Here is a 25,603-nt window from a genome sequence, read left to right as displayed (position 1 = left end):
CTTAAACAGCCCAACATGAAACCCTTGAAAATAAGTTTGGCATAATGGGAATGCTTTACCATTGTAGAACTCAGAACGGCAAAGATTGCGAAAAACTGACAAGCAATAAAAAAGATTACAAACATTGCTTCTAAAAGCATTCTAACAATTCTAAAGTTTTACAAATTAAAGCTGGTTAAGCTGAGGGAATTATAAAAATACGAAATCCAGAAATATTCAACCAGGATAATAGGAAACACCTTTAACATGAACCGGGTCAAAAAAAAAGAAACATAACACAATTCTTTTACAAAAATGAAAACCTTTTTGCCCTAGCCAAGTTCTATATTGCAGTTCAAATTACTTTTGAAAACGCAGTTCATAATATTTTGCATCAAAGTCGGTAGAATGAAACGCGAATCGGACCCAGGAAACATTGTCTAATATTTTGAACTGTGATGTGAAATTGCTACAGTACTAACTTTTTCATAAACTTCGTAACTAAGATTGAAAGGAAAAACTATAGTAACAGATTTTTTTATATATTTTATGAAGTATTCTCATCTTCAGCAATAGCAATGCCAAAACACACGATAACGTATGAAGTAGTACCCCAGTTGGGAAAAAAATTACCTGAAGAACAAAAATATCGGAACAAAAATAAGTAGCGCTAAAATTGCGTATCATAGTAAAATTTCCAATAAGTATTTGGATCCGTATCATAGTTTCATTGCCAATAAGTATTTGAATCCTAGCTCTTCTCGGACGACTTAGCTTGAAGCCTGGAAGATCATTACCATAAGATTAAAAAAAGTAAAAATCGTAACGGAATTCTGTTTTTCCTTAAAAATCAAATCCTAGGCAACTCACAGCGGAAATGACCGAATTGGAAATATAAAAACTAATTCAATGCTCGTTTAAACACGAGAAGCGTTTGTGATGGTGGTAACTTTTGGATGGCTTTCTCCACAAATTTTGAAAAGTTTTATTTAGGCTATATAAATCTCTTTCGTGTGTTTTTGTGTTGCTTCTATTCAATTTTGTGTTTTTTAAATAAGAAAACTAGACTAAAGAGAACTTGCCAGTTGCAGTTCAATTTACTTTTGCAACACGATGTTCATACTATTTTGCAGCACAGGGGGTAGATCGAAACATAAAACAGACCCAGGCAAAATTGTCTAACTTTCAAAACTGTTCCGGAAATTGATTGAGTTCTAGCTTTTTGATTAGCTTTCCTAATTAAAATTGAAGGAGAAAGTCCAGTTCCAGTAATTTTTAAGTGTCTCATTAGTGTAATCAGTCTTTTAGTCTAATTAGTCTCATTTTCAGTGATGACAAAAGGCACGATAACGATAGTAGTACACAAATTGGGGTGAAAAAAATTTAGAACAAAGAACACCAAACAAACTAAGTAGCACTTCAATGGCAGATCTTTGTAAAACACAAAACGACAAACGTTAGTTGTTTCTCAAAGGGTGGCTTTTTATCGCTCCAAATAACTGTTCCAACATTTTTTTTCAAAATGGGTGAAATTAATTGTGATGCCGCCTTTTCTTTTCCTCAGTCAATAATTCAAATCATGTTTACGCATCGTAGCGAAAAAATAGACACCAATATATAATATTTAGAAGCCACCATTAAATGTTTTATTAAACAAAAACTACACATTTTATAGCAGGGTGAAGAAGGCGTGTGTTGCTTGAAAAAATTGAAGGAGATGAAAAAAAGAAAAGATTTAGGGAATAATGGGGGCGGTTATGGTGAATTAATCTATCAATGGGATAAAATTGTCAATACAAGAACAGTTAAATTTCATACAAAAAAAGGAAAACTGTTTTCTAACAAAACAAAAAAAAATATTCAAAGGAGAAACAGAAAAACATTTTTTTTTTACTTTCCATGGGTTTTTCTATTCTCGTGGGACTGTGCCTCAGGATTTTCGCAAGTTTTTTGTAGTTAACAAAATTTCCGAAATAGTCAAAACAGAAATAATCACTATAATATATTGAAAGAAAAAACCTGAACAAAAGAGGCTAAAATCAGAAAATATTAGTTTCTTCCATTTGTCTTTAAAAACATACACAGAAAATTGAAAAACAAAATCTTTCAATTCTTTTCAATTTTGTTTGACCGAAAACGAATCCAACCTAGGATAGCCACACTCCCTATGGAGACGAAAACTACAGGAAACAATTTTACTCGAGAACGAGAAAAAGATATATTAAATATGAAACACATTTTTTCCAATTTTTTCTGGCTCCTTGAGCAAACCGTCTTGTGTGCGAATTAGAGGATCCAAAGTGTGTTTTGTTTGATTCAACAGAAAAATTATTTGTCCATTTTATAATTTTTGATAAGAGAAAAAAATACAAAATTAAACAAAACACCTTAAAATAAGCAAAGTTTATTCAAGCAAATTTGTGCGGGTACTCACGCTAAAAACAAATCTCTTGGTTCATTTGCTAATTCATTTATTTGAAAATCACCGAGCTGGCTGAATATTAAATAGTTGAGATCAGAACAACAAAAAAAATATTTTTCGTTGAAAAAAGGAACAACAAAAAAAGGAAGATGTTTTATACTTTTCCTGTCGAGTGTTCCTGATACTTCAACTAACCTTCCAATTTAGGCTCTCAACTTGCATTCAGTTGGCTGTTTTGTTTTCAGTTAACTTGAGAGTTAAAGCAGTGACTAAGTTATTTCTGTTTTCATTAAAAAAACAAATCAAGAATTTTTTAGAACAGTATTAAATCAAATCTATTTTAAAATTTCTACAAAATTCTCTGGTTTACCTTCTACGCCTGCCTATGCAAAACAATCTGCATCTGCTATACATTTCAAGGCTAAGTCCTGTTTTTGTGAAGATTTTTGTGAAATGGTTCTATAGGGTTCATGCAAAAATAGAACAAGAAATAAACCAGTTCAGACCAAAAAAATTTGGTCTCTTCGATTTTACTTTACAGACATGAATTCACTTGCGCGATCAAATTCATTTAGACATGCGCTCTTAGATCAATTACCATTCTATTTCGTCTCGTATCCGATCTAATATTAAATTCTGCTGGAGTCTTTCAATGTTAACAATTCAAACAAAAAAAACTTTTCAAATGAAATATTCAAATTTTTTTTCTAATTACAGCATAATGATTTCCAAAAGTGATTCTCAATTGAGGGTCCAATGGTGTTCGAAAAGAAGTGTCTTTTGAAAGTTTTTTTGACACTACTCCGTTCTCTTCATCTGATATTTTGTTTACTTTTAAACATACTTTCTCCAATTGATGTAAAATTAAAAACATAGCTGGCAGATTGCCAGCAAATAGCCGCAATAGATTCGTAGATCGGCAGTCTGAAAAAAAAACAGTAAAAAAGACATACCAAAAAAAATCGTCTTTTCATTGAAGGCTGATCTGTTATATTTTGATTAAAAATCTGTATAAGTTATTGCTGCCTCTATTAGCTGATCTCAAATAACCTTCATTTAGAGTGACACACGCCCATTTGACCTTATCTCTTTGAATTAAAGTAGATAAAAGTCAATTTCAAATTGAGGAAGTCATTTTTGAGAGTGAGGTAAGTCAAGTGTGACCAAAAATTTAATCACGCACATGAACAAAAAAACTCTCTCCACTAAGAGCGAAAAATGACGTCACACATGCAATTCAGTTGAAATTGCATGAACGAATGAACACAAAGTGGCGGTGACGTCATATGATGGTAACAAAAATCATGACGACGAAATAAAAAAACATAGCAGGACAAGTCCTGACGTACAATTCAAAGAATTTTCATTGACTTAACAAACAACTAGACCTAGAACGGACAATGGGTGAATTGGGAAAACCATTTCTGAAAAAAATCAGATGAAAAAAAAACAAAAAAAAACAGAAAATCAATGTCAAAATGCTGCTAGGGAGAACAAAAAACCACTAGTGAGATATGTAATTTTGATTCTAACAAACAACTAGGTCCAGAATGAGCTGTGAATGGATTGGGAAAACCATTCAGAAAAAAATCCGATCCAAAAAATTGAAAAAACAGTAAAAATCAGAGTGAAATTGCCGCATGTGAACAAAAAACCACTACCGAGAAACCGAACTTTTGTTCAAACACTGTTTTCTCACTCTACTTTAAAATTAGAGCGAAAAAAATTCACGCCGCAAAACCACTCGCTTTTTCGCTCCATTTCCTGTTTCGGCGTGACCAAAATCACCACTCCAATTTGACTTCAAAAATCATGAAAATGTGTGAACAGATCTTAAAAAAAAGACAGCGCCCCAATACAATTCAAATTCTTTGAATTGTAAAAAACCAAGAGAAGGCCAATATTAGCCCCAGCTATCGCTGTGCGGCTAATAAAAAGGAAATCTTTTTAAACCTGAACCAACCAGCGTGAGTTAATTGATATACAAAAAGGTCAGTTTTTCAGTTAGAAAATCATAAAAACTTTCATAAGTTTTCGTCGATTCGTATCGTAAACATTGTAAGGAAAATATTTGTTTGGTTGGCTTTAAATAGTACAAAATTCAAAATTCTGCGAATATAGGACACATGAAATAAAAAATTTGAAATTATCTTCTTGCCGAAACATAAAACTGGTTACGTAAACCCTAGCTCTTCTAAGACAACTGGGATTGAAATCTGTAGAATCATTGACAGAAGATTGAGAAAAATTACAAATAATAACCAAATGCGGTTTATTTCATTAAACATAGAATTCCATATAAATCACAGCGGAAACGAACCGCGTAATAACTATATACTTAAGTGCAATGTAATTTCAAACAAGAGATTTTTGCAATGGTTGCAACTTTTTAGAGGTTTTCCCTCAAATTTCAAAAGTTATTTGTGCCATCTGGATGTTGTCTTTTCGTGCGTTTTCGGGTTGTTTCTATTCAGTTTTAAGAACTGTAAGAATAGACTTTGAGTAAGAACTTTTAAGAATTGTACTTTTGACAATAGAACTTTTGGCCCGTTGTAAGCATTTGTTAGGAAAATATCAGCTGATAAAAAACAAAGTTTTCAAAAGCAAAGTTAATTAAGATATTTCAACAAATTTTTGCAAGCAAATTCGAGAAAAAAACTACCCTCACATAAATTTTCCCTTTCCTTGTTAAAACAATAATATCATAAATTATATCAATGAAAATATCTTAAATAAAATAAATAACTCTCAAATGATGCAAAACCATAATAAACCCGCAGTAAACAAGGTGAACAAAATCGGACAACTTGTCTGAAGAAATTTACCTTTGAACGCAACTAGTATAGGAATATTTGAGCCTCCAAAACAACTCAGAGATTGCGGCTTTCATTTAAATAAATAAAGTTCAAAACATCGTTGACGAAGATTTAAGACTGATCGTATCAACATGGTTGGGATATAGATAAATACCAAACAAATTAGTCCTTTGTTTTGGTTGACCTTCACGCGAAACCATTCAAGTTGATTCCACAAAAGATACTCAAAACAAGAGCTGACAATTACTTTAACAACACCCACAAATAGTAAAAGTAGACAGATTCAAATTTAATCGAAAGCTCAGCATTGTCGAGAGCCCACGACTCTTTATTGCTATGTGACAACACAATAAGATGGCAACCCATGCGTCGCAGTTTCTAGCCCTCGAGTCAACTTAAGCTCAATAATTGCCAATCCGTAATTCGAGCCGTTTGTATGGACCATTATAAAGTACAGAGACAGAGTACACAATTCGCAAACGGCACATTGAGCGCCACACAAACACAATGTACGAAGTGCATAAATAATCTACGGATCTTGGGTTTCTCCAAAAGATACAAGCATTTTTTTTTAAAAAAAACTTGACAGATAATTTTAAGGAAGATACTTGAAAGATTTATTTACAACCCACATTGACCAGTTTTTAGAAAACTTGGTAATGGAGCACTTGGCGGCCACTTCTAAGACTTTGAAGAAAACCGTACTTGCCAAGTTTAGTAATGCCTACTTGACCTAGGTCCAAGACAAGTATCATCTGAATTTGTGTTATGTCGTGGAGCAAAATGTTGCAGTTTTATCAAACAGGGCTAAAAAACATTTTTCTGTATAATGAACATTTCATTTCTTACAGAGACTTTTTTCTCGAATAGCAGTGATAAGCGAAAAAGAAATTATTAATCAATTTATTCAAACATTATTGTGGACCTGTCAAAATTGTTTCCCAGAAGCTCACGAAAAGATTTAAATTAAAACACAAAAATGCTTCCCGACAAGTACATAGCGTACCTCAACCACCTATTCTAACTACGGACAACTAATACTCTGAGCAGCGCTTTCATTGCACTTAATTAAAAGTAAGGGAGGATGTATATTTGCAAAACAAAACGTTCATGAGAGTTTGAAAAAGGGAAAAGATTTCAGGGTCTTTCCCATTATTGCCACCCTCCCTGCCTCATTAAGGTATATTTACTATGATTGGGTTCTATAGTTTATCTGACCACTAAGCTCAGGGGGGGGGGGGTAGAATATGAAATACCCAGATTTCAAAATATACTTTAAATTTCACCCAAATGAAGAGATAACAAAAATAGATGTTTGAGCTTAAAAAAATTGTTACAAAACATAACTTCTAATTGAATTACATAATGCCATGCCTCATTACAGCGCTCACGAGATCTGCCATTGAAAAGGCTACGAGAAAAAACAACAAACAACAGAATAAGCAAAAACGAACATTTCACGGCAGGAACTCAATATCTAAAGTTAAACGCACCCAGTAACAACGTCAAAATGCAAATTTAGTTTTTCCTAACTATGCAGCAGATGGATGTTTTCCTTAATGAGACTAGGTAACAATTTGAAAAAGAGAAGAAAAAAAGAGGTTAAAATCAAAAATCAATCAACATTTTTTAAACCAAATAAATTCAAAAGTCTGAAAAACCTTTAGCTGATAACAAAAAAACTCTTGATAAATTTACTAAAAAGTAATTATGAAACCAATGTGACCTGTCTTTGGTTAGACTGACTAAAGACGCAGAAACGAAAATCTCAAAAAATTACGAACAATTTACAAAAACCAAAATCATGGAAGCCATTTAAATCATTAGCTATTACCTAAACATTATGTATTTTTATTTCAGTTTTTATTTATACTAACTCAGCGAAAACTATACTGAAAGACTAAATAAGTTCCTTTGGGCCAGATTTGAAAATCATTGGAAACTATAATTACCGGAATGTGCTAAAAGAAGAGAAAAAGAAACAAATAGTTACGACATAATATCAGTAGACATGTAAATTTTTGAAATTCAAGGAATTGGATGGGACCTCTCAATGACGAGAATAAGTTCAAGTTGACGAAAAAAACAACAAAAAGTGAGAAGTTTGAAAAATATTTGAAAATGTATAATAAACTTTAAGACTATTCGTTGTAAACTGACTGCTTTGGGTAACATCAATAATTTAAGCGGCAATTACAAGTTTATGGTACCGGTCAGCATTTTCAGGCTACCCAAAGAAAAAAAAGGCAAAAACAGCAAAATCAAAAAAAATAAGCAAGAAAAGTGTCAAAACCATTAGACAATGAACTTTTCAATAAAAATTTTCTATTTCCAATTAATTTTTGAAAAGCAATGGGATTGTTTTTATTGCTACAAAATGACTTGAAAAAAATTTAAACAAATATATTAAAACCACGAAGTTTATTAGAAAACCACTAGTATCAAAGCCAATAAATAAAACAGCTTTCATTGGAATTATTTAAACACGCTACGTTCTTTTTCAATGGGAAGGCAATGATATTTTCATTCAAACGTCATCGCTAACTCATCACAATAAGTCGTATGGCAACAAAATACATAAAGACTACGAAACTTTTCAGAAAACCCATGGCATCAAAGTCATAAAATTCAATAACTTTCAATGAAAGCCATTAAATACGCTAACTTATATATGTGACAGCAAGGATGATTGTCATTCAAAAGTTATCCATAGACATTCACGAAAGTAGGTTTAAGATTGGTTAATGATCAAAAAAAATTCAAAAAAGTTTTTTTTAAGAATTAACAGCCATTAAATTCAATAGCTTTCAACGGAAGTCAATAAATCCGCTCATTTATGTCACAATGTGAGTAAAAATATGTTTTCATGCTTAGGTTATCAAAAAGACATCACAATATGTCTTATGATTATGGAAAAAAAACAACAAAGAGGCAAAAACCAAAACATCGTAGAAAAGTTCGAGAAGAAAGTGTCGAAGCCGTTTAAACCATAACCTTTTCTCTAAAAACTTTAGCTATGATCCATTGGACTTCTTTTCTACTAAGCCAATGGGAGATAGGAGCCACTAATATTAGGATAACAGGATAAGATTAAAAGGAACCATTAATATAGTTTCAAAAAAATTTTTTAAAAACTTGAAATCTTGTGGCATTGAAGTCATATAACCAAAAGTTAGAAGATAAAACCGCCAGTTAAATAACTTTTTATTGAAGTAGACAGGAAGGTGGTTCTCTGATTACGGAGACTGAGTTACAGTTCACGAAAATAAGCTTAAGGTTGATTCATGTTCAAAAAAAAACATTTTTAAAGTCTTAACAGCCTTCATATTCAATAGAATTAAACGGAAGTCAAAAATCACGCTCAGTTATGCCTCGATGTCATGAACAGGACTTTTGTCATGCATAGGTAATTAATGAGACACCACAACAAGTCTTATGGCTATGAAAAAATCAAATACAGGCAAAAACTAAAAATTCTAGAAAATTGCGAGAAGAAAGTGTTGAAGCCATTCAGACAATAAGATTTATGGTCCATAATTTTATCTATGTTTCATTGAACATCTTGGCCAAAGCAATGGGAGCCATAAAAATTAGGATAACGTGATAAGATTTTAAAAGAAACCAATAATACGAAATGTCCAACAATAGAAAAAAAAATGAGATCTTATGGCATTGTAGACATATAACCAATAGTTAGAAGATAAAACCGCTAACGAGAATAATTTTCTTTTCAGTAGGAAGGAGGTGGTCCTGTCATTACTCAGAATGACTAACATTTCACGAAAGTAACTTTACGATTAATTAATTTTATAAGAAAATTTCAAAAATTTATACTTAAAGTCTTAACAGCAATTAGCTGTGCACTCAAACCACTAGATAGGTTCACGTAACACTCATTGAGAAACCTCTTGCACTTTTAGTCAACGAGTTTATGCCATAGCATTCCAACAATTTAGTAAAACCTCAAAAAGAATCAAAATTTCATTTAAAATTACGAAAACTGAGATACCAATCCAAAAAAACATTCCTTGAAAATGAATTTTTTTGTTCATTGGGCTTCAATTGATTGTAAATGAGATTTGTCATTAACGGATCCCGAATATGAAAAGTGACTAGTCTCTAGGTGACTTGAAAAAACAAAAAAAACATGCAAAATCTTCTTAAAAAAAGCTCTCAAATATAATTCGATTTTTTTATAGTAAACATGAGACTAGAACTAGTCTTTTTAATGCCTTTCGTCTATTAGGAACAAAAAATTGATTTACTTTGTGACGTGAAATGTAGTTTTAAATTGAAATTTTCATAGAAAAAATGTTAATTCAACAAAAACTACGGTAAAAGTGAACAAAAGTGAACCGAATATCCCGTGTTCACATGAAACTTTAATCCTCGATAACTCCTCGAAAAAAAAACTTTTAATTCCAAACTTTACGCTGGATGAGCGTTTTAATGATACCACTCACATTTCTCAGCAAAGAATATATCGATCGGCCAAAATTGTCTGAACAAAAAAAGTCCATTTGAGTACATAGTTCCTCTCCCCCACAAGTGGGGTCGGAAATATTAAATATATGATAAATCCCCTCATTTTATTATTCTTTTTCTATCTCTTCAGAGCGGCTAAGTAGGTGTTAGCGCCAAGTGCTATATTGTATGAAGACTGATTTATCGTTGCGATTTACTTTCTAATAAAGGTCTTTATTTGCTGTTTTTGCCAAGTCCTATTCGGACTTTTTGAATTTCAAAATATTATAAACGTGCCGTATAGATATACAAAAGTGTTTTTTAACCAATCAAAATTAAGCATCGTCATATTGCGGCTCTTTGAAAAAACGGAGGCGATGGGTTTCGAATCTTTCATCTTATGATTATGGACAGGGTTGCTCAGCGTTCTACGCCAAGTAGCTTACGGTAGTGGTATTGTCAAAGTCAAGGATTTTTATTGTGTATAGTTTGCTCTGATTTGTTCTCTTATTTTCTCATCTCATGTATGTAGAGAAATTGAGCTGGGGACTGCTATATGTTGTGACAGGAATAATAGATTCCGCGTTGGTCAAGTTATGTGAGTTTCGTGCCACTTCGGAGCCATATTTGTCCAGTTGATGATGGAGGGATCAAAGATTTCTGTTACGGATTAATTGCAAATTTGGCAATGATGCTCGTGCTAGTCGTGGCAGGCATAGTACGCATGGAATAAAAAAAGGCGTGCAGATTTGTAGAAAAGGTAGAAAAATAGTTAGAAACTTCGAATTAACAAGTGTTGTGGCCCGATGTTAAGACATAATTGTTCCTGATCGCTCACACAAAACTCTCCTAAAATGAGGCATCAGCGGTGTCCTCGGCGGTATCAGAGCGGTTTTTCGAAAACCATCAAGATTGGTTGGCTCGCCCTGCCAAACGTATGTTATCTGCACGTATAAGCGAAAAACAGGAGCTTCTGGAATCCTAATTTTAATTAGCAGGGCGAACCTCCCGTCGATTGTGAAGACTTGTGGGTGGTCAAACTTGTAGTTCATTTCGTGTGTAGTGTTTTATGTAATGATAATTTTAGTACTTAATGAAGTTATGAGTTTTCTTTTTTGTTGAGTAACGTTAGAGTAGGAGGCCGTTCACTACAATTGTATTAGTGTGACAGTTGTTTGATGTCTCTTCCTGGTTTGTTTGCATTTTCAGGCTTTAACGAAGCAGTGATTTGTCAAGCGGTGACGTCTCTCTTTGATAATAGGGTGAGCGGGTATAAGAAATGAAGTAATTTCCCGGGTTTGATAGTCACACGACGGGAAAGTATGCTTTCACGGTAAAGGATGCAGGCAAGATTTTCTAAGTGACATAAACGGAAGTGAAATATTCTCGAAGAGAATGGTTGGCCGAAGGCGCAGTTAGCAATTGATGAAAAAATTATGGAATTACAAAGATTGATTGAAGAGTTCCACGGCTGTAAACTTCAGGACGATTTATAAAATTATATTGGTAACTTAAAGTTGGAGAATGGTGATAGCAGGTTACACTAAGGAGTTGGGTCGTATTCTGGTTTGTGTAGTTCAATGGGATGATATTTTTGTGTGGATAGTTTGATAAATGGTGTTTTGCCTGGTGTTTTTTCTAATGTCAGGAGAGATGCAATGGTACAATGGAATGAGTGATGAACGGCGGCACATATTGAAATTGGGGGAATGATAGTCTTCAAAAACACCGTTTTGGGAAAAGTTGTTCCTGATCTGTGCTAGTTAGCACTGTCCAAGGGATTTTAATGATGTAATGCGTACTCCGCAATATTTTATGAATTTAATAGCAAGTGGTCCGCCTGCAAGTGGTTTGTGAAAGGATATTTGGTTTTTTATTCCAACAAACGACAATGTGCTGTCAGCCATCGTTGTGTGGGCATGCTGTGTTAACTTTTACAAAATTTTTATCATCGGTAAATGGCTGGGAGGCGCATGATAAATCTAATCAAGTTGTTGTTGACCTTGGGATCTTTTGCTTATGGTATGCGTAAAGGAGTGGTAAAAAAATGCAATGCCGGATAAAAACAAAAACGCAGTAAATCATTGGGCTATGGAACAGGAATTATCTATTGGTGGTGCTAGTGATGAGACTGAGCATGTGCACAGTTTTATCCAAAAAGATACAAATTTAAAGTTAAATGATAAAGGACGAGGCATTCGAAGAAAGGAGAGAAGAAAAACGAGTCGAATGACAGCAAGAACCATATTTTGTATTAGTTCCCTCCTACAAAGGATCCTTCAAAAAAGTGAGTTCTTCAACTTTAATATAAATCTTTTTCCTCGCTTAGTGTTGGAACTTTTTGCCAGCTGTTTTTTTTCCAATTTTTTTAAAATTTCGGTTGTTTCGGTCGTGCCCTTTCAACGAAAGTTGAATTGATGCTTTTGTATGGTTGCTTGGTAGTGGGTAAAGGTCCCATCAACATTATTTTGACGTTATATTGGAAAAAAAGTTTAGTCAGGTTCTGGAGTCGGTGTCATGGAAGTGTGGGAAGCTATGATTTTTGACTTTTAACCGCGTGCCCTTTGAGGTGAAAAGATGTTAAGATATTAAAATTTGTTGATAATGGCTGGGAATGGTTTCAATTATCATAGTTTGGTGTGTTGTGGGCGCTGGCTCAAAGCGCTCACGAGTTCTGACTCACGAGTAATTTTGGAGGCGGAGAAAAAAAAAGAATTTAAAATTTGTTTGGAATTAAAGATAAAGGTGCTTGAGTTGGTGGGCGTAATTACAAGGAAAATTTCATCAATTTAATTGTGACCCACGAGTCAAATAGTGAAATTAAACACTTTTTCAATAAAAAACAAAAAACAAATTTAAGTAAACATACGGACACCAACCGAGTCATACTCAATGTGGGTCGTCATTGGTCATTTCAATTAGGTCCCAGTATTGGTTGGTTGATTGGGAAATTTGGGGCGATGTAATGAAATTGTATACATAAGGGTAGTATTCCGAAGTTGTGTAAAAACGTTTTATTCATGAGAAGGCCTGAATGAGATTGTGCCCAGATCACGATGGTTCCATTTTGCCGTATTCATTGAAAAAACAATCCCTGTACTGGATTCCTACTTTCACGTTGCAGTTGCGGTTTGCATGTAATTTTTGGGCGGTGTCTTTTGTCCAGACGAGTTTCAGTTTTAGTTCCAAATGCTTGTAGTCATGATTGTTAGGAGAGGAGAATTGGCGAGGTGCTAGATTCTGAGATTAAATATGACGGAAACAAAAATTAGTTAAGGTTGCCAAAAGAACAAAGAAGGTCAAATTCGCCTTCTAAGAATTCTTCTTTGGTGTTTAAAATGAAATTAAAAATGCGATATAATGAGGATAATTAGGTTCTAAAATAGTTTTATGTTGTTGTAAGCCGTCAATAAGTTAGATCCAAAAACAGAGGATGTCGCAGGGAAAAACAAAGTATTCTGAAAACACTGCGAATTTAATATCAAAATTGCTAAGAAAATTATCTTAAAGTGGGACTTTTCTTGGAATTTGTCAAATATAAGGAATTGTTTCATCCAATTCATCAATAGTGGTAAAGTTTGGGGTTGGTGGACATAGAAATTATTTTTAAAATTTTTGAAAGAGTATTAATACAACTGTTGAAAAAAGTTACATATCAAATTCATTTGAAAATGGAATTAGAGAAGGAGGAGAAATTGGAATGCAAACAATTCAGCACATTCGTGGTCTGATACGGTTCCAGAGCTTTCGGGACTTCCGGAAATTATTGGTTGCGATGCTTCTGCTGCAGCTGGTTCTCCTTCGGAGATAAGGTTAAAAATTCACGTTGATATAATTATTTCCCGATTCTATGCACAGTAAGACTTGTTGCCACATGTTTCATATACTGTAAGGTATATAAAAAATTGAACAAATATTGTCAACAAAAATGTCTGGTTGCATAATAATACTAATTATTGCTTCACGGTCTACAAAAAAAGCAATGTTGTACTCTGTAATATAAGCTGGTCGGCCGTTAAATGTTGTATTAATTCGAGGTTCAACTTGGATTCTAAAATGACAAACGAGGTTCATTGTGGTAAAATGTTACAAAACAATGCGAAAGTTAAAACTTAAGACTTATGAAAATGTTTAAGCTAGTTGACGTAAATTTCAATTTTTATTTGAAAAGAAATATGTGAGTAGGTTTGACGGTTCAGTATTTCACAATGAAAAGGTTTGCTGGCAGGTAGCAGGCGGTAGTTAATTTGAATGATTTATATTGTTGTGATGGGAGTGAGGGCAAAATTGACATGTGATTAGTTGAGACTTTGGAAAAATTTACTTGGTTGGGTTAAAAAGTGCTTCCCCATAATTTGTCTTTTTTCAATTTTTGCATTTATTTCTCACTACTGACACAAAGTTTCTAAGTCTGGGCAAAGTATAAGTGAGTATATTAGTAACTATCAACAAGTGACTAAGTTCAGTGGTTAGTGAGCTGAGGTTCCTGATTCGATTCCCGGCGGTTCATATCTCGGATTTTTGTAACGTTGTAGTCTCCGGATGTAGTCTTTTCGGAATGTGTAAGGAGACAGAGGTTTTTGTTCACATTGCTTTTCGAACTCAGTTTTGATTTTGAGCGGAATCTTTCACTTGGTTTTCGAACTCAGTTTTGATTTCAAGGCATCTTTTACTGGTTATGTTTTTATTCGTCTTCCTTCGTGTGTTATTCGGATAAGGAAACGTCTGTGAAGGTTTGCCTATTGTGTAAAAGATGAGAAAAAGTTAGATGTAGTAATAAGCTAATCATGAAGGGCAAAATTCCGAAAAAAGACATTTTCCAAAGAATCTGCGTTCGAATCGGTGTTCGATTTCAGGCTTAGATGCTTTTATTCATTCTAAAATTGGTTCGGCCAGTTGTTCTATTGATTTGTTGTTTGTTCGTCGTGTTTCCAATTGTTTGAATTCTGGTTAAGTTCGGTGAAGAATTCTGATTTGTGACTACAACGTTGCTGAGAAGTACGGTCGTTCATCCAATGTGGACAGTAGTTTGATAAGTGTACTTATTGGATCTGGTAGTTGAAAATCCAACCGTATTAACGGGACTGTGTCACAAGCAGTGAGGTCTTAACGAAGACGAACATTTGGTCCTCTAAGCTGTTTTCCACATCCCAGTGCAATGATACGCATCCAGGATGCTCAATTCTTGCCAATGTATCGCTACCAAAACCAGCGCTTTCGATGTGTATAAAGGTCTTTTAACGATGTTATTAACCAACGACCGAAACCGAGACCACGTGCTTTTTCAGGCAACGGCAATTCTACTACATCCAGTTGGCAGCGTTGCAAAGCAAGTAGCGTCATCGTGGTAAAGTAAGGTAGCCATACAGGACTGCAAAGTTTGTTCTGTAGAATGGCTTTGGTGCATATTGCGTATTTTTGGGATTCTATACAAATTGCGAGCGTCTGGCACTAGTTCTTATCCGTCATCTCAGACGGCCATGTGTTTGGCCTCAAGTCGCCAAACTAAAGTTTTACCTAAAAACCGGTCCGGCATTGGGATCGGAAGGGAACGCTATATGTTCATAACTTTATTTTTTGAAGTCATTGGAATTACAAGTTCAACTATAAGACCTGCATGGATTGCTTCGAATTGTGTGACTAGTTTGGTCTCATAATACGAGAGAAATGCTTGAATCGGTACGGCTAGCAATAATCGATCCCGTTCATTTTGTTGCTGATGAACAATTGTAAGAATTTACCGCTCCCTTGGACTAGTGACAGAGGTAATAGCTGGTTCATGAGAGGCGTCAATGCATTCAGTATGTTGACTCTAAACGTGTGAAGCGCCGATCGATATGTTTTAATGTTAACCAGTACTGGCTGAAAGATAATGCTAAGTACATGACTATTTGATTTATTTGTTCTCTTACGTATAAGTATTGGATAAAGTAACTCATATGAGAACGCCTTGACTAGCGCAACGCCTCGAATTGTCCTTCAGAAAGTTCCCAGTTCCTGTTTTGTGTCACAATTATATCGCTCTGGACTTCTTCCATGGCTTTCAACTCACCTGATACAACAAAGAATTTTCCTTTGTTTTGGATTGTGGTTTGTTCCACATGATCGGTTAGGTATTGAAGATAGGCCATTGCTTGTTTTTCTGGTGTCCAGCCACTCTTTTGTCGCATCCTCCAAACAATGATTTCATAAAGCAGAGTAATTTGTCGCCTGTTCCTATTCCAATTCCAACTAATACAGCGACTGCTGTTTGGGCAGCCTCACCGTGGGGTTGTCTGTGTTTTAGAAGTTTGACTGTTTGCTTTTAGTAAGGTTTTCTTTACAATTTGAGGTTTATGATTCGTGTTGGGCATGTTAGTTTTCTAACAGTGATTGTTGCGCTATCCAGTGGAGGCTTAAATCAGAGTAAGTCATATAAGTGAAGTTCAAAAAGGGCATCCGTAATTTTCTGAAGTCCATATTTTGTCTATCTCCTTTGTCATATTGAACAGTTTGTCTTCAACTGTTTTGTTGTATATTGGGTAGTGGACCAGGATTTCCGTTTTGAAAAACATTTTTGTCAGTAGAACTTTCTAATGAATGTTGGAAAATCTCAAACTTTCGTTGCAACTGATGGCTGGTTCTTTTTCGTCAAGGGTAAAAATTGTAGTACAATTAGTACAATGGGGAGCAATTTGGTAACTGTGTTTGTTTGTGAAAAAGAATTCGAGTTTTGGCGACTGATTTTGGGGTAGAAAGTTGTGTAAAATTTTTATGCATAATAGAGAATTGGTGCTTAATTCCTATTGGCTGCCAAATTTGAAGCCAATGTCTTGGTCAAGGTTGCCGTTGATCTCCCGACGGTGAAGTGTTAACGGCACAATTCTTGGTCTGTTTTGAAGCACTGGGCGAAGGTCCGCTAGTACTCTGTTTGATAATCTTTGATGAAGTTGTGAAGATGTTCTTGGGGTTTCTTGTTGGACAACAACACTATTGCTCTCGTTATTTTCATTTTGTGAAATTGCCTACTATGAAGTGCTCATTGTTCTCCTCGGAGCTCGGTAATTGGACATCATTACTTGAGGTTGTATTGTTTTGGTTAAAAACCGTTGATTGAGTTGGTCTATATAAGGTTTCGCCTGTGAAGTCCAATTTGGGGGCGCGTAGACGGGGCTGTTAGCGTCATCAAATAGATCTCCAAGAATTTCAGATGAAACAAACGCAAAGTCAGTGAAACTCTGGTTTGCCGACTGTGAGCTTGTTGCTTGTGAGTCCGCAATGATCTCGTCGGGGACTCGGTTGCCAGATTGGGATCTGGGAAGTAGTCAAGTAAGAAGTAAGTGATTACTTTTACTCCTTCTTCTTTTTCTTTTTCTGAGTGGTTGCAAGAGGTTATATAGAGAGTTTTCTTGGTCCAATGCCTGATGATTGTTTTGGAAAAAATTGTATCGTCGAATGAAGCCAAAACGAGTATCGGATGTTGACAAGATTGAGTCGTTTGGGAAGACGTAATCTCCTTTATGAATTGATTCTGGTGTCTCTTGCGTGTTTGCGTTTGGAACTCAGTCTTCCACGAAGAATGCATCTTGGTCAGAAGTTGTTTTAATGTGTCATATCATGGAATCGTGTTGGTGGGTCTTCGGAAAAAATAGCTGTTTGAATGCTTGAGTTAAAAGAAACTGACTGGGCATCCGGTGTTGTTGTGGGTAGCTGCACATTGCCTTTGATAATGTGGTGCCAGAATTGACTGTCGAATAGCTGTGGTTCTCCCTCTCCATCTGGTATCTCTGGGATCTCTGTCAAAGTTTCTGGGGGTCTACGTATTCAACATTAAGTGTTAATGTGGTTTCACAGGTCGAATTCTCATTCGATGGACACATTGCGTGTAATTTGTGTTGGTTTTGCACACAATGTATTTTGTATTCGTGAGCATTTTCTACTCTCTATAATGGGATCCACCCGCTTTGCTGTTTACTGATCACTGCTGCTTGTGTTGTTTTTTGGATTAAGCAGTATGAATTAGATTTTAGTGGTGATGTTGTCTTTTACGCAGGAGAAGCGCTCCGTAGTTTTATCATGTAGTTCTTTAATGTTGTCGCGTTTTGGATGAGGCACTTATAGTTTTGAGTTCTGAAAAATCCGGTCCAAAGTATTCATCGGTGTTCTGCCGTGGAAGACGTCAGATGGCGTGCAACCAAGAGCTGGTGAGAATGTTGTGTATGAAAAATGCAATGTCACCGTATCTGAGCCAATCCCAGCAAAATTGTTTTTTCGTTGATTCTCAAGATTTGTTTTAGCGGTGCAAGGTTTCTTTTAAATCAGCCAACGGTTTGCGCATGTTTCAGTGTGCGGTGTTTGAGTTCCACTTCCAATAGGTTTGATAGTTCAGCTCGGATGTAAACGCAGTTCCCAGGTCGCAAATGATTCTTGAAGGAAGGTATGAGTGTCTCAGAAAAATTGAAACAAGGGTTCATCCTATGATGTCTGCGTCGCCTTTTATAAGAGGTATAGCGGAAAGGTAATTCGAGAAGACATCAATACCTGAGAGAATGTACGTGTAACGAGAAGGGTGCTTCTTTACTACCAAACTTTTAATTAAAAGTCTGCCGGGAAGGTTTATAGTGACGAAAGTGGTTGTAATGGAGGTTTCAGGGCAGATCATGGTGCTGGTTGTGTTTGAAAGCATGTGATACAGTTTCTGATATAATCTCCTTAGGCGTTCAGTGAAGTTCGGGAAGTCAATCCGTTTTCGGAAATCTGCTACTGTCAGTGAGACTCCTGTGTCCACTCTAAACACTGTAATGAGTTCTGTACCTCCTTCTGTAAGTGCGACGGGACGCAATATTGTTTAATGAATTGTCTTCCTGTGTGGATGTAGAACTTCCGATGAAGGAAGCCTTCTGTTTTTGCTAATCTTGGGAACTGCTGGTTACAGCACAAGCTTGATTTAGCTTGATTTCCTTACTTTCTTTTGGTTGGTCGATGACTTCTGATTCTTTTTGATTTGTAAAAGTTGCGGGTTTTACGTTTTGCCCATTTGTGCAACCAAGCAAAAAACTGTAATCTGGAAATCTTTTGTGAATAAGTAGAAAGCATTGGTGACTTTCTTAACGACAAACAGTATAAAGAAGAACAGAATTCAAGAAGACGTAGAATAAAGAAGATTTGAAAAAAGCATAAAGAAAGAAAAATAGATAAGAACAAAAGAACGTGTAACAAGAAATGATGTCTACAGACGGTTCTCTCTCAGCAACTAACTATTCCGCAACCAACACTTATCTAACTAAACTCATATTTCATACCTAGTATTTTACATATAAGAAAACTTTGTCCACCCTCCGGATAAAAAAACAAGCATCCCACTTCCATATCCAAGTATTCCATACTCCTGGAGAGATAAGATTAGTCTTCAAAAACAATTTTTAGTTTTCCGGATGCGATTACATTTTCAGCTCTGGTTTAGATAGTGTTCATCACAATACACACACATTTAAAAAAAACATAGAAGACAACTAGAAATTTGTTTCTATTGTAGTTAATAATCAAAGTTACCAAAATCAAAATTCTTTAAGTAAAATAAATGTAAAGCATGAAGGAACACAGGAATTACATTCAAACAATTTTTACTTTAGAGGGCACGTTGAAGAGAAGAAAAACTTCGGATTCAGGTTGTTCGATTAAGAAAAGATTTAACCGTTAGGTAGCAACCGTCAGTAGAAAAGCCGATAATCAAAAGAATTTGATTTTTCCGTAAAAAATTATTAGTAAATCTGCAAAGTTTAACACACCCAACAGACTACAACACACTTCACGCCATTAGATGAAACAGGTCTGATTGCTTTTATCTCTAATTTCAGAACAAAGGAGTTTCGTTTCAAAAAGAGTAAAAACACTCGTTTCTGCTGCTTTCATATAGAAATTTTTATACCGTTGTGCCACAGAACGCAATCAACGTATTATTTGGACGACAAGAAAAAGCGTCCAGAGCAGCTGTTCCATTACAGCAAACAAACAGAATACTCTTACGCTTGTCCTTTGCAGTTGATTTTGATAAAACTTGATTCATTCAGCATTTACCAAAACTGACAGATTAAACAAGAACAAAGTGCAAAAACGTTGTAAGAGCTCCTGTGACAATATGCCAAGCGCCAACAATAAGAAAAAGTCGATACGACAACAGCTGCAGAGGAGAGAAGCAGAATGGACAGTAAAAGTTGACTATCTTGAAGCAATGATTCAAGAGGAAAAATTATAAAACATAAATTTATCCTATGAGTCTCTTTCTCAACATAAACTGAATTTAGACAAATTCTGCGGCAACCTTTTTAAATAAAACACACGAATTGAAGTGAAGAAAAAATGGAGAGATCAGAACGTATTCTCGTTATCTTGAAGTGAAAAAAATGGCAAAGAGCATTCAAGAGAATTTACTAGAGACTCCGACAGTCATTTGCCAGATAGCGGAAGCAAGGCAGAGCCATAGCCAACTAACAGTCAGAATGACGAACCCTCAACAACCCGTAAACCCTCTCGGAATCGACAAACGATAGGGAACGCTATCCATTCAAATACAACGTCAATTGAAGGAAGGGATGCCTACAAAAGACAGCAATGATAAGTATAACGTAAACTCATACATTGAGTCTCATCTGAGACATTTTGAGTACATTCAAAGTCAGGGACGCACCAATCCGAAAACCCGCCCAAACTTCACACAAACCCGCCAGAGAACTTTACAGCTGAATGATTAGCCAAACACAGAATGCACGTCAACGATAATAGCGAGTACTCCCAAGAATAACAGTAAACAATCGCATAAGAGGAGAGCAAAGAAAGAGTAATGACAAACTAAAATTCTTGCCAGAGGAACTATCATTCAGTCGAGACCAGTAGTGGGTTTCAGTGATATGCAGTTTACTTTTTAAAGCTTCAAGGGACCGACTTCTTAGAAAAAAAACTATGTGCTAAATGAGAAAGATCTAAGAGAGGCAACCCTAGTGACTAATACTACAGCAATACGAAGAACAAAATCCTATGCAGTCTTTGTGTGAGCAGATTGCTATCAAAATTGAACCCTGCAATCAGCTCACCTAAATATAGAAATTAAAATTTTATTATTGTGAGCAAAAAAACTGCATGTGTAAAGCAAATAAATTAGACTGAACGCTATTCATGAAATATGAACAACGCATTTCAATTAGTCATTACAAGAAGTTCTTTAATATAGTTTCTACACCCGAAATTTACTCACATTGAAACAAAGCGCAGTTTAATTAATTATATGAAACTATAAATCTTAGTAGTTAAGTTTCATTAGAACAAGGCGCAGTGTCATGATCAAAATAACAAAATTAGAATTCGATCATGAGTATTAAAGATTGCATTGTTTGATTGTTGATATCATTGAGAGTGTGGTTTTATAGTTTATCATGATTGGATAAAAAGATTATAAATCGATTCAAATGATGAAATGTTATTGGATAGAACCTGCAAAATAGAGAAGTTGTCTGACCAAAAAGTTTGAATTGAAAAAGAGTTGATAGACATGAAAATTGGTTGAGGAAAAGAAGAGAAAGATGTGAATTAAAGTTGTGCACAAATGTTTTACGAAGGGTAGAGCCACATCGAACTCACTATTCATCAAAAGACCTGAAACATAGAATAATCCGATACTTAAGAGAACACACGAAAGTAAGCGTCATAAGAGGTTGGTCTTTTTTGTTCTTCTCTGCAAGTTTGGCACCTACTCTTCTATCGACTGTTTTGTCGTTGAGGAATACGAACGGGTTTCTAGGTTGATAGCCTTCCAACAATGTCATAAAAGTTTTGTAGTAGCATGCGTGGTATCTTCTCTTTGCTAGCAAAGACAATAGGTTGGTTGCTCATATAAGTTTGATTAGGTAAAGTTTGTATGTGCTTGTAGTGTGGTTAATTTCTCGAATTTTGTAGTCTTGAAAGATTATAAAGTTCTGAGTTTTTGTAATACTGATCCCTTTGATGTCGGTTTAACTGTCTTCTTGTGAGTTAAAATAAAGGCTTATTCCAGTGTTTGTTTTTCTGATGATTTGAAGGTGTTGAGTGTTTCCGTTAATGGCTAACTAACTCAATGAGTTGCATTTTTTTCCTTTTGAGTAATCATTTGAACAGAAGTAAGCATTCAACACCTCTGTCGCCATATGATAACTCTCTTCTTTTTATTCTTTCCTATCTTTTTAAAGCGGCTATGTAAGTGCTAGCACCAAGTCCTATGTTGTATGAAGATTGCGTTATCATTGCAATTTCCTTTCTAAAAAAGATCGGATCTATGCTGTTTCGGCCCACAGGTGTTTTTTATTGACACAGTTACAAATTCTATGTTGTTATATAGCACATTACTATGTAAGAAAAGAGCACGTGCGTCTGGGGGTCATAAAAAATTCATGCTCACTAAGCTGAGGGGGGGGGGACAATAGATCCAAAAGATCTTTAATTGGGGTTGTTTCCAAGTGCTATTCGGAGCGCGGGGTTCGGTAAAAACGCTCTTTTCTGCAATAAGGTTTTTGTTTAAGTATTCAGGCAGGCAACTGAACTGGAATGAGCTGAATATACTTTTTGAATTTCAAAAAATTAAAAGCTAGCCGAATAAATTTGAAAAAAAGTATTTTTCAAACGATCAAGATTTAGCATCGTCATAATGTACGTCTAAAAAGAACTCACTGGAGTTTAACCGTAATTATCCCTTCTGTAAAACTTATGTTAGATAATTCAGCTCTTAAATCTGAATTCCTAATTCCAATGAAAGCAAATCATTACCAACTGATTCAAGAAACCCAACTGTTTTGTCATTAATGAAACGTTAGTTAAAGCAATTCCTACAATTTCCTTGTATTTTTCCACAAAACTTTTAAAGTTTTCATTGCACAGGTTCAGCTACTTCTCATGAATAATAAAAACAATAATGATAACAAGAGCGCTCACTTAGTCGTGTGCCTTGCACACAAATTAAAACAGTAACCTTGGATGACATGATAGCTCAGAAGCTGCAACAGATTGTAAAAAATACCGGACTTCAAAATTAACGCTTTAAACTCCTCATGCATTTGTTTCTGCCCAGTTAAAAGTTCGAGATTCTATTCTTGAGTTAGTAACTTTTTAATCTTCCTCTTTTGAGATGAAGCACTTTGAAAGCACCTTTCTCACCATTTCTCTATCATAGAGCCAAAAATATTTCCCATCATAGAGGCTATCAGAGGAAACAAATATTTCACAGCTCAGCGCAACTTCTCACAGAATTGATATTTGGGGAAAATTTTGAGACAGATATTGTAAAGCAAATGTCAGAGAAGTTTCAAACAACCCAAAGAACACTTATAACTCGCATTTTGAATAAATAAAAAAATAAATTGCATATGAAATAAATGCATATAAATTGCACTTTGAAAGCCGAATGTCACCACAATTCACTAATTTGATTCAGACTGCAAAAAACCGTAGAAAAGTGACCATTGCATAGTATATCGTTATGTGAAAATAATGCACGTGCTGGGAGTGCAAATAATATGCACCCACTAAGCGGGGGGGGGGGGCACAAACGGAAAAGGTCTCATTTTTCAAATGAAAACATGGATCTTTTTCGCTTTGTGCCCCCCCCCCCAAGCTTAGTGGGTGCATGCTATTTAGACCCCCCTGCCCCCCCCCCCCCCCCGAAAAGATCCGAGAAAAGCACGTAGAAAACATAACCCTGAAACGCCGAAAGAAGATATGATTTTTTGGGTCTTTCTCATTATAACCCCCCCCCCCCCCCAGCTTAGTGATCAGATAACCAACAGCCCCCCCCCCCTCAATCATGGCAATTATACCATAATGCGGGGCTACATTTTCATGGGGGGCTAGAACTTCATGGGGGCTATAATGGGTAAGACCATGATTTTTTTAGAGTGGGAGGTAAAATGCGAAACAACCAAAAAAAAAACAAAAACTTTGAAAACATTTTTCACCAGCTAACAAATCCGGATCACCAGCACGAGTGTTCATCCCCATTTCAATAAACCAATTTACGTCTCTTTCCTATTATAGATCCCCCGATTAGCTGGGGTCGAATAATAGAGTTACGGTAACTATACAATGATGGGGGGACAATACGCTCGGGGGACCAGTAACAAGGGAACGGCCTGTCCACATAGCACATACAAAATTCTACAAAGAAATGAGGTATCTTTTCCTTTTTCAAATGAAAACATAACCCCCCACCTCCCCAAACGGAAAAGATCCCTCATTTTTTTGTAGAAATTTGGATTTGCAAATAGAAGTGGCGGATCTATTCTGTTCCCCCCCCCCCCCCCCAGCTTAGTGAGCATTAATTTTTTTATGACCCCAGGCGCACGTGCTATTTTCTTACATAGTAACGTGCTATATAACAACATATAATTTGTAACTGGGGGTCATAAAAAACACTGGGGGGCCGAAAAAGAATAGATCCAAAGTCGCTAAAGATAAATGCCCACTGACCTGGGGGTCCGAAACAGAGTAGCTACTAAATTGTAACCACTAGGAAACATTTTGACTTACCTCACTTTACGACTACGATAGCTTTACTCTCAGTACCTCTAAAAAGGTAAACGGTGATAAAAGGTGAACTCAACGAGCAAATTGTTAATTCTGAGCTAATTGTTACTGCTGCTGAAAGGAGTATTATTCAATGTGGTGCAATTTAGAAAAGCACTGACTGAGATTTAAGCGTATTACCTACAAGCACGCACCTGTATAAAAGTACAAAACACATCACTGCCGTGATCAAACTTACATCCGAACCTTTCTGTTGAGTGCGTTTCTAAAGCACATATCATGGTAGGAATAAATTGTACAAAGCAAGCAGCTTCCTAATATTAGCAAGCTTGGCAGCTTCTGGATAAACTTATGGATTCAATTTATTTTCAAGAAATGAGATCTCAAAATGTATATTTACCAACAAAAAAAATCACAAAACCGATTAGAACCACTTAACAGCCTTTGCACAGTCAAGCCAAATTATCTTTTCAAGCTGAAGTTTTGGCGAAAGCCATTTGTTCAATGGTCCAAGAAAGAAAACATAGTCAACGAGTCTGAAAGAGAAGTATAGCTGCTGAATAAATACATTACAAATGAGAGGTTATTGTAGATATAAGCCATCACTTGTAGTAAACAATTTAAGAGAAAAAATTACTCACTTTTTTGGCGAATACGCTAGACTGCTTTGCATGACTGATTACGCGTCGCGAAGAACAATCGTTAATCCATTTGGTATATTATGCAAACAACAGATATATAGCTGTATATTCTATTCATCATTGGAACGCACCAACAAAAACCAATCTAACGCATTCTGTATTAGTTATTCATTTTTGGAGCACATTTATGAATTGTTACCATTTTGCACGTGCGCTCAATTTCTCTGCAATCATTACAGTAAAATGGAAGAAAAACAATGATTTAACCTTCCAAACTCTTATATAAAACTTGATGAATTTGCTGTTACATAACTGAAAATTTCAGATATACATTAACATTCCGAGCTGATATATAAAACTAGATCATTTTCTTCTATATAATAGAAAAAGTTATAGATATACATACATATTCATTATACGCGAATCAGAGTAAATTTTGGATCTATTCTGTTGCGGACCCAAATATTTTTATGCATCCATACAAATTGTGTTGTTATATAGCACGTTACTTTTAAAACAATAGCACGTACGCTTGGGACGGGAGGAGGAGGGGAGGGGGGGGGGGGGCAAAAGTTGCATGACCACGCCACGAAGCTGGGAGGGGGACAGAATAGATCCTAAATTTTAGTTGCTTACCCGGAAAATTGAGGCCCGTTTAATCTTGTAAAAACGCTGTTGCGACAATTAAGTGACGGAAGACAAAGAAAATAGACAATCCGGAGTCAACTATTAACGTGATTTGAAGTGACTTCTCTTTT

The 25,603-nt window shown here is 35.5% G+C and overlaps 2 protein-coding genes across 7 annotated transcripts in view; one reads left to right on the top strand and one right to left on the bottom strand.

Moving 5' to 3' along the window:
- Positions 1 to 25,603, top strand: part of LOC142334647 (small ubiquitin-related modifier 2-like) — a 442,392-nt gene that overhangs the window by 151,135 nt on the left and 265,654 nt on the right. The window lies entirely within an intron of this gene.
- Positions 1 to 25,603, bottom strand: part of LOC142334645 (uncharacterized) — a 98,715-nt gene that overhangs the window by 10,376 nt on the left and 62,736 nt on the right. The window contains exons 1-2 of one of the 6 annotated variants that reach the window (XM_075382843.1): positions 24,846 to 25,003; positions 24,208 to 24,245 (exon numbers count right to left, since the gene is read on the bottom strand). The exons of 2 other annotated variants lie outside the window; for them this stretch is intronic. The gene's annotated coding sequence lies outside the window, so the exon portion shown is untranslated. Of the gene's footprint in view, positions 1 to 24,207; positions 24,407 to 24,845; positions 25,004 to 25,481; positions 25,602 to 25,603 lie in introns of those variants that run through there. 3 more of the 6 variants (XM_075382847.1, XM_075382845.1, XM_075382842.1) reach the window with 3 other exon arrangements.

The sequence above is a fragment of the Convolutriloba macropyga genome, chromosome 2 (assembly GCF_964194025.1).
Source record: "Convolutriloba macropyga chromosome 2, txConMacr16.3, whole genome shotgun sequence".
NCBI lineage: Eukaryota > Metazoa > Xenacoelomorpha > Acoela > Convolutidae > Convolutriloba > Convolutriloba macropyga.
Note: the sequence above shows the minus strand (reverse complement) of the source record. Positions and strands in the feature narration are given on the sequence as shown.